Source organism: Gymnodraco acuticeps, unplaced genomic scaffold (genome assembly GCF_902827175.1).
Source record: "Gymnodraco acuticeps unplaced genomic scaffold, fGymAcu1.1, whole genome shotgun sequence".
Classification (NCBI taxonomy): Eukaryota; Metazoa; Chordata; class Actinopteri; order Perciformes; family Bathydraconidae; genus Gymnodraco; species Gymnodraco acuticeps.
In genome coordinates this window covers 395,134-405,823 of record NW_022991013.1, presented here as the reverse complement: position 1 = coordinate 405,823, position 10,690 = coordinate 395,134, and positions in this window count along the sequence as shown.

Here is a 10,690-nt window from a genome sequence, read left to right as displayed (position 1 = left end):
GTTATTTTCTCCTTCTAGAATGACACCAAAAGCCTCCCAGACGTTGGATTTCGCTCTTGAGGAAGTGTTATTGAAAATGCTGTATTCTCCGCTAGAGAGCTTCACCTCAGCCATTTTGAATGTGGCGCGCTCAGCAGCAGATTGATGCGCTGCAGAGGTTATGATTATGCGCGGTCCCGTGGGGGAGAGGTCTGAGGATTTAAACATTAAACTAAATTATCATTATTTTAATATATTTATTATGCAACACCCGCGACCCGACCCGCATCATCTTTGTTTTACCCAGAACCGAACCCGGAAAAAAGCGTTTGAAAAAATACCACCCGCGAATCACCTTTTTTGCGGGTCACCCGTCGGGTACCCGCGGGTACCCGACCCGATGCAGGACTCTGGCCTGCGTACTGCGTAGCCTTCCCTGCCCTGAAGAAGTGATCCTTCCTACTAGTGCCTGACGAGTTTTAAGCTAATAGCCTATAAAGTTATGGATATTAGGAAGTTATTTTCATCGAAGCAGGCGCCACAAGCTGCAGCAGCAGCAGTATCAATGTCATCACCAGCAGTGAATAAATGGATGATGTTTCAGGTTTGTGAATCTAATGGTGATATCTGCACTCTGGCTGACTGAGTAAGAAGTGATGTAACGTTAATGTTATAGCTAGTAAACATGGAGTAACCACACTAAGTATACCCTTATATGTTATTAAAAATTATCCTAAGATGTAACGTTAACCCTTCATACCTCAGTCTACTTTTAAGACACTAAAATAACGTATTCCAATTTTTTGTTTTAGTGCGTGGAATTATACCGGATCTCGTTTCAGTACTCATAACAACGGCACCATAGCAACGGAACTGACAGGCAACCCTCTGAATCAGACTCCGATTGGCTGTGACTGCATTTAAAAATAAAATAGAGAAAATAAATAAAATAGCTTTTGAAAATATGTGCATCTTAAAAGTGCTTAATTTGAGATAAATAAAATAAAGTGTAGCAGCAGCTTGAGTTTCCCTTTTTCTTTGTTAACCGTTTCACATCATGAATTAACAGTTTCAGCCGATTATAGAACAATATCAGTCTTTACACATCATAACAATTGAACAGTTTTAAAGTTTCTCTTTCTTTCCTTCTTATATTGCAGTCCCTCACTCACATTTGTTTAATTTAGTGTGAGAATTGAGCTCTTGAGCTTGTCCTGTCAGGAGTTTAAATCTGGGCTGAAATGGTGTCAGGGCCATTCTCATACACACATGCTCATTGGTTAGCCTGGAACGATATTTAGTTTTAATTTTGATCCTGGTGGACTGATCATATTGGGCTCTGCGACTGCTTATTTTTTGTGACCTCAGTTCTGACTTGAGAGGGAATTTTTGGTCAAACACTTTGTGTTTTGAATCATAGTGGCGTTTTGGCACTTTTAATGAGCGCCACGGTCTCTGAACAAATGAGACACACTGGCTCTGTGCTCCCAGTGGGCAGGATGAAAATGAATGAGTCTGTCCACTCAGGGTTAAAAGCTCTGTTCTCACTGTCCACTTCCCTCTTCTTGGAGAGCGCCATGTGTAATTATTTGTCTCTCCCTGTCTGCCGCTAACACGCCTGTTCACTCTCCTCTCCGTCTTCTCTCCCTGTATCGCTAATTATTCTCTTTACTCACTTTCCACTCCGCTTCTCTCTGCCGCGCTCTCATCTCTTCTTCTATGTTTCTCTCCCTGTACCCATGGATGTATAATAAGAACTGAATACAGCGTGGGAGGCGGGGCCTCATTCATTCCTATGAGAGTTGCTCATTAGCGCATGATGATAAAATGGCCCAACTTTTGAGAGAGCGAAACGTCACAGATTACCCGGCATGCCTGAGAAGTACCCGTATGTGCGCTCATAGCGCATGCGCAACTTTAACCAAAATACTCGTTGTTACAGCCGCTGCTACCTTGTGCCCTTAACTCTGTTTGTGTGTGTGTGTATGCAAATGAGCTGTGCAGTTCCTATGCTGTCAGTGGCCGTCTCGACCTCGCAACATCCGCGGGGATTGGACAGACGTCACCCAAGCTTGACAACAACGGGTCAAGCTGTCACTATCTCACAAAAGGGTCTCCAAAAGAGCAATATACACACACAAACCCTGTACTAACACAGAACCCGACGACACGCTGCTAATCAGTGTGCTCGCCCAGAAACCCTACTGAATACACTGCTAATCAGTGTAGCTAACACAGAATACACACGGCTAAACAGTCTCAGAAGTCACAGAACGAAGGCAGTATCACAAGGAGAGGCTTGAGGCGTCTGTCACACAATACAGAGCCTCCCGAATGGTATCCGTGCCCAGCCTTTATACTCCTCCCCCGGATGACGTGGCAGAAGCGGGCAGGGCTTGGGTGAAGTCTGTCCAATCCCCGCGGATGTTGCGAGGTCGAGACGGCCACTGACAGCATAGGAACTGCACAGCTCATTTGCATACACATACACACAAACAGAGTTAAGGGCACAAGGTAGCAGTGGCTGTAACACCCCTCCCCCCCCCCCCCCTTAAAACACAAACCCCACAGGGTTTTTGTGAACCTTAACACATCACAACACCATGACCACAGAACACATCATTCCAGTCGGGACAGGGCATATGCGAACACATTCTCTGAACCTTTCTTCTGGCAGATATGCAGGTTGTAGTCCTGGACGATCAGAGCCCACCGCATGAGACGCTGATTGTGATTGTACATGCGGGACAAAAAGACAATGGGGTTATGATCGGTAAACACTGCAACCGGCAAAGAACTGGACCCGACATAAACCTCAAAGTGCTGGAGAGCTAACAACAAAGCAAGGGTCTCCTTTTCAATGGTGGAGTAGCGGACCTGGTGTTTGTTGAACTTACTGGAGAAATAGCAGACAGGATGATCAACTCCATCCGCATCCTCCTGCAGTAAAACAGCACCAGCCCCCACTGCACTGGCATCCACCTCGAGTTTAAAGGGTTTAGCAAGATCGGGAGCAGCAAGCACAGGAGCGTGACTTACAAGTGTCTTTACACACTCAAATGCATGTTGGCACTCAGGGGTCCAAACGTAGTCCACCTTGGGACTTATCAACTTAGTTAGGGGTTGGGCCACATTGGAAAATTACGGCAGAAACTGCGGTAGTAACCGGTCATACCTAGGAAACGGCGGAGATCACTCCTGGTGCCGGGCACCGCACATTCAGCCACCGCAGTAACCTTAGCTTCCACTGGTCTGACTTGGCCTTGCCCAAACTGCTTCCCTAATAAATAGGTGACAGTAGCTTTACCAAACTCACATTTGGCCAGATTCAAAGTAAGCGACGCACGCCTGTGCAAGCCGGGTGAATACCTGCCCCAGGATCTTCATGTGCATCCAGGTGGGCGTGTACACAATGAGATCATCTAAATAAGCGTTACAGTTACTTATTCCGGAGAGGACAGTATTCACCAATCTTTGAAACGTAGCAGGTGCATTACACATACCAAACGCCATGACTGTGTACTGCAGGAAACAGTCAGGTGTAGCGAAAGCGGAGATCTGTGAGGCACGGTCCGTGAAAGGTACCTGCCAGTAACCTTTAAGTAGGTCCAATTTACTGACATAGTTCGCAGAACCTAAGTTGTCGATGCAATCCTCCATTCTTGGCAAGGGGTAGCAATCTGTCACCATAACAGCGTTCACCTTACGGTAGTCTGTGATAAAGCGTGGATAACCATCAGATTTCTCTTCTACAAGACACGGCGAACACCATGGGCTAGAGCTCTGTGTCGCCAGGCCATTTGATACAAGATATTCAGCCTCCTGTTTCATAAGCTCGCGCTTGGTCGGATTGGCACGGTACGGATGTTGTTTAATCGGCCTCGCGCCTTTTACATTGATGTCATGCGTTATCACATTAGTTTGTGTCGGGACATCATGGAAAAGGCAAGGGAAACGATCCACCAACTGGGTTACGTCATTCTGCTGTCCCTCCTGCAGATGACCTAACGTAGTTGGCAATGTCTTTACCATCTCCGAGTTGCATAATCGAGCACCCGGCTGGTGATGTGAACGCATCACCAAACCGCCGTCAGACGGGCCGGAACTATCTACAACTATTAAGGCGGAAGCAGCTACTCTTTGATTAGCTGAGCCGGCCGGCGTACTATCAGTGGTGGTGCGTGCATAATAACGCTTCAACATGTTCACATGGCAAACGCACGTTTTACGCCGTCTCTCTGGAGTACAAATTACATAATCCGTGTCACTGAGACAATCACGGATTTGGTACGGGCCGAGGAATTTTGCTGAGAGCGCAGAGCCGGGGATAGGTAATAGTGCGAGAACCTTGTCACCTATTTCAAAGTGCCTACGGACAGCGGCACGGTCATAATTTTGCTTCATGACCGCTTGTGAAGTGGAGAGCGACTCTCTAGCGAGTGAATTTGCTCGGTGCAAACGTTCACGGACCTGGCTAACGTAATCTAATACGTTTTTATCTGAAGGTATATCAGCCGAAAGAAACTCATCATGTAAGATTTTGAGTGGACCGCGGGGCGTATGGCCGAAAACGAGCTCCGCGGGACTGAATCCTAATGACTCTTGAACAGCTTCACGGGCTGCGAACAAAACGAAAGGAATTCCCTCATCCCAATTTTTTTCTGTCTCCATACAGTATTTTTGCAGCATGCTTTTTAAAGTCTGATGCCACCATTCTAACGCCCCCTGCGACTCGGGATGATACGCACTGGATATCACATGTTTAACCTGCAGTGTTTGTAGGACCTGTTTGAACAACTTCGATTTAAAGTTTGTCCCTTGGTCACTCTGAATTACTCGCGGAATTCCAAATGTAGAAAATAACTTCGTCAAGGCCTTAACTACAGATGCGGAAGTAATGCTACGCAGCGGAATAGCTTCCGGAAAACGAGTCGACGTACACATTATGGTGAGCAAATACTGTTGACCTGTTTTGTACGTGGTAAAGGGCCAACACAGTCTATCAGCACCCGGTCAAAGGGCTCACCTATAGCCGGTATGGGATGTAACGGAGCCTGCGGAATTTTTTGATTAGGCTTACCGATAGGGTTGGGAACCGAAACTCGGTTCCAGATGAGAACCGATAAGAAAATGCCGGGTACCGGGTACCCGTACAAAATACACCTTTTCGGTTCTGCTTAACGGTTCCTAAACGCGGTAGACCCTGTATTCCAGCGGGTCCGTCTGTACCGCGGCGACCCGGTGGAATACAGGGCGGACCTGGAGAATCACAGAACGGCCGGTCGTCAGCGGGCCGTTGACGGCCGGCTCAGTACGCTGATGGCCGGCACCGCCCTTAATTTTTTTAAACGGCATCATGTAAGTTGCGCTGACAGGCGACAGAGGTCCACAGTTGCCCCGCAGCGAGGCTCCCCCCGCCCTCCCGTAGACAGTTCACGAGCTCAGTCACTTCATAACACCAAGGATGGGTCGCAGTAAACGCTCTGAAGTGAGGCTCCACTACACTAAAAAATAAAAAGACAATTGGGCACAGTGTTAATAGCTTGCCACAGGCATAGCTCAGTTAAAATAAAGCACAGCTATTGTGCAATACATTTGTATTGCATGTATATTTTTTATTTGTAACAATTTCAGTTAAAGCTGAAAAGAATAAAGATATTTTTGTTATCTAAACGTTTGACCTCTTTATTTTACAATTTTGGAATCGAAACGGGGAATCGATAAGAACCGGAATTGATAAGCAGAACCGGAATCGGAATCGGAATCGATACATTTCAAACGATACCCATCCCTACTTACCGACAACCTGACACACATGACAGCAGCGGCAGAAGCATCCTTCTTTAAACCTGGCCAAAAGAAATGCTTGAGAACTATTTGATAGGTTTTTGTCACGCCCAAGTGTCCCGACCATTGACTTTCATGCGCTACAGATAGCACATGTTGACGGTATGGCACCGGCACGACTACCTGATGCACTACACTCCAGTCAGCTTCAGCAGTAGCAGTGAGGGACCATTGGCACACTAATATCTCCTTATCCAACACATAAGCCACCTTCTCACTAGGGGTGTTGAAAATAATCGTTTCTACGATGCATTGCGATGCGGACGTGGACGATTCGGTCTCGATGCAGTGACGGAAGATAATCGGTTATAGCGTAGTAACGTTGCTTCCTGATTTTCCGGCCGCGGCTTTACTATAACGTTTTTTTTTCTCTGTCACTTTAATATCAAATTGGTCGGTGACGCAGAGATCAGGGAACAGACGTGACAGCGGCACAGCATCACCAAACACGGAGCAGTCTGCTTTATCCATCAACACAAGAACACCAGTCCAGAACTAACAGCAGAAGGACCCGCTCTGAATCACTCCGTGTCGCAGCGGCACAGGGATTTATGTTTTTCAAAAATAATCGCGTTACAATCATGTCAGGTTTTTGGTGGATTTAATTAAGTCTTGGATTGCAAAGTATGAATGTCCTCTAGCATTTTTCAGACGATATATACTTGTGTAAAGTTTGTGAAGGCAGGAGGAAAAAAGCTTCCGCGATCACCGTCTCCTCTCCGTTCCTCCAAACCCCGCCCCCTCCCTGAAAATAATGAGTGACAGGCTGATAGTGACCCGATAGAAACTTTATTATTCACTTAATCACTGAGATATGATGAAGCTAATTTAATCTCATACATTCATGGGATTTATGTAACAGTAAGACAGAGAATGTAAGTGTGCACCCACATGCAGTATTTTTGTTTGTATATGCTGTTGTAAATACTCCTGTTGTCTGCTGTGTTCAGACTCAAGTCCTGTGTGTGATGCCACATTCAGGACATTCAGTGTCCTTTTTTTAACAGAAGACCGTTGCTAGAAGCTGCAGCTAGACTGCAGAAGCATTATTTTTTTGTTTTTGAGGATGGAACAACTTCACACACAGATATAGGGAGGCTAGACCTATACAATTCATTTCTTTTTGGTTTATAAATGAATGTCAAGACATTTATGTTATTGATTTCTGAAGCACTTTCTAAATAATAAAAAGAGAGTTCATATGTATTTACTGCATGTATGCATTGATGAAAAATAAGCCATGTGCAGTAATATAGAAAATTGAGGATGCAACGCATTGGTATGAATCGTGATGCATCGGGATGCATCGGGATATCGAATTGAATCGAATCGTTGACAGGATAATCGTAATCGAATCGAATCGTGAGACCAGTGAAGATGCACAGCCCTACTTCTCACCCCTTGCTTTGCTATTACTCACCACCTGCTCTAAACACTTCGCAAGCGTCGGATCCGCCCTCTGCGCGGCGAGCATCCGCTCTCGGGTTACCGGGAATGTGGAACCGTCAACGGCTGGGCTGGCAGGTTGCGCTGGCGCAGCGGTTCCAGCAGGGAAAACGGAGGATGCAGAAACCGCCACTGCTGGCTTTTCCTCCGGTATTTTGTCATCTGTAAACGTTTTCCCAAACATAGTATCATTTAACGACACCTCCGAGTTACTCTTACGCGCTTGCGCGCGAGTGACAGCACAAATAGGGAAAATGTGGGCCTGGGTTACTTCAGGCACTACAGGCTGAGGGGAATCCAATATTTCTAGCGCAGGAGTTACCTTACCTCCTGCGATGTCATTTCCCATTAGGAAAACTATACCCTGTATAGGTAATGCGGGGCACACAGCAACAGGGAAAAATCCAGTAATTAGGTTAGATTGTACATGTACATTGTGTACGGGCCGGGGCACATAACCCATCTCAATGCCACATAAAGTCGATCCATACCCACACGCTGATTGTTCGGAAAATGGTAGGGCCGATGCAACAATCACTGACTGTGAGCCTCCAGTGTCTCGTAGAATGCGGACGGGTCTCTGATCGTCTGTCTCACCTGTTAATGAAATCAATCCCTCGAACACAAAAGGCTTAAAACAGGGATCTATTTCCTCCTCATTGTCAGGTGTGGAAATACTGAGGGAGTTAGTGTTAATTAAGCCGATGCCTTTCGGCCTGGTCATATTTGGTGGCTGCTCCTTCCGCTTAAGAATCATGCAATTACCAATAAGATGTCCAGGCTAATGACAATAATGACACTCTCTCTCCTCTCTGTTCCTCGTGAATACTTTAGCTGGCTGACCAACAGGTGCCCCCGGCATGCGGCGAGAGTTCTCAGCAACAGCCGGAGAAAACACCGTTTTATGCGTTAGCACATATTCGTCCGCCAGTACAGCAGCTGCGGAGAGAGAGTGCACTGTAACGCTGCTGCAATGCGCTCATACGCACCGAAATACGCATCCACTTCATTCTCCTGGAAAATCGGCACTAGCGAAATGTTTTTCCCTACATTGAAGGCAGGTGGGTGAGAATAGGGCGAGGAACTTCCTCCGCCATGACCAGGAACACCGGACGCGCGCAGCTCGGAGTCTAGCTCCAGATGACGTATCCGCACTTCTCTGTCAATTTCCAACTTCCGGACTTCCTTGTCCATTTCCAACTTCCGGACTTCCTTGTCCATTTCCAACTTGCGTAATTCCAGCTGTAACTGCCTGGCTTTCTCCCTGTCGTCAGTTTCCCACCGAAGCTGCCTGTCCTTGGCTTCTAACTGGAGCCGGGCGAGACGTACCTTGAGTTTAACCCCCTCCCGGGACTCTGTACTATCAACCGGAGAGGGTGGGCATCTGCGAGGCGGCGTGAGCGGTGCCTCCCATGGCTTTCCCCCCTCGCTGTCACCACCCCTTCCTTCAGTAAAAGTAAACTCTGCCTCTGCCGGACGCAACAGGCCCTCAGTGGGAACTTCGGACACGGGTAGCTTAGCTGGTACAGCCGGTACAAGTACCTCTCTTCGCACCATCTCATCCACGACCAACGCCTTCAATTCTATCTTTAACATTTGCCGACTTACCACGAGCCTGAAGTGCCGCGCTATCTCTATTAGGTCATCCTTCTTACACCGGTCCAGCTACTCATAGGACGGCCAGACCAAGAACTCCTCTATATTGAACGATGCCATACCTGGGTGTACTGCCCACACGTTCATAAAGTTTTCCGCCACAATAAACCCAGGAATTGATTTAAATGTATCCCGGACGAGTCCCCACGTGTAACGTTCCCTCTTGGTAAGGAAAATGTCTGTCTTATGGACAGAGTTAACATGGGACTTGTCCTTCAAATGTACTGATGTCCGCACAATGGAAATGTGATGTCAACTACCAATGCAAATTCCCTGCCACCGGCAGGACACATTTGACCAACTATGCCTACACACATGCAACACTTGGGGGTTCTCTATGCATGTGTCTGAGGGTAACATAATCATCATTCTGTATATAAATATGTTTGTCAATATCATGGACATTTCCTTTTAAATTGGGGTCCACAAAGCTGACACAAGATACCCGCAGATAAGCACTCATCTCGGACTAAAATCCTCAATGCATAGCAGTTTTAATGGCATTCCCCCATTTTTTTAAAAATTCAGTTTTACCAGGGGCACGAACTTCTGACCGGTGTTCCCTCTTGGTTTAGTCCGTGGGGGAGTGCTTAAGTGTGGGTACACAGGTTCGCCTGGTGCACAAGGTTATGGAGGTGGGGGTATTGCTGGTGCTCAAGTGTCCATATACGTCACCCCATATTCACATAACTTTTACCCGCCTTAAGAGACACTATTTTGGGATACAATTTATCCATTTTCACCCTTTTCTCTGGTTCTTCCAAAAGTTAACTTAGACTTTTTCTGCCTCTGGAGGAATGTAAGCGAAAGGTCTGCCTTATGGACATAGTTAACATGGTATTTGTCCTTCAAATGTACTGATGTCCGCACAATGGAAATGTGTTGTCAACTTCCAATGCAAAGTCCCTGCCACCGGCAGGACACATTTTTACCAACTATGCCTACACACATGCAACACTTGGGGGTTCTCTATGCATGTGTCTGAGGGTAAAATAATCATCATTCTGTATATAAATATGTTTGTCAATATCATGGACATCTCCTGCTAAATTGGGGTCCACGAAGCTGACACCCTGCTGACACAGTAGTGACTCTGCTGTACATTTCATGAGTCAAATGTGGATGAAATGGACATATTCCTGTACATTTCATGAGTCAAATGTGGATGAAATGGACAGGTTTCAAGCTTCTTTCCTGGGTTACATAGTGCTGTGAAGCAGCCTGTCCTCTGGGTGGTGGGAAAGCGAGGTGCTGGAAGGAGCTCTCTGGGTCACATCCTGCTGCTGCTGCTGCTGCTGCTGCTGCTGCTGCTGCTGCTCTCTATCCCTCCCTGTATTCACAGCACTTTTACCCAGCATTCACACACTCATTCCTGGGTAAGAAAGCCATGTGCATCACCCTGGATCTCTGCCTGTGAGTGTGGGACCCTGCTTACAGCAGTGAAGCTGCTGCCAGCATTACAAACATATTAATCAGGCATTTTAACACTTTTTTCCCATGAAAATGATTTGTATTCACTATCATGGGGCTATATAAGTCAAATTGCGGGTAATTAGGAGCACAATTGTACCTTTTACTATTTAAATGTATTTGTATTATATATTTTTTGGCTATTAAAGTGACATTTCTGGGTGACTTTGTCAGTTTATGGAGCTTAGCCCACAATTCCCGGAGGTTCCAGGCCGAATTTGGGAGCTCATCGGTGGACTGCCATGCGCCCCCACCCGTGGAAAGCAAAAAAAAGTAAAGAAAATGGTCAATT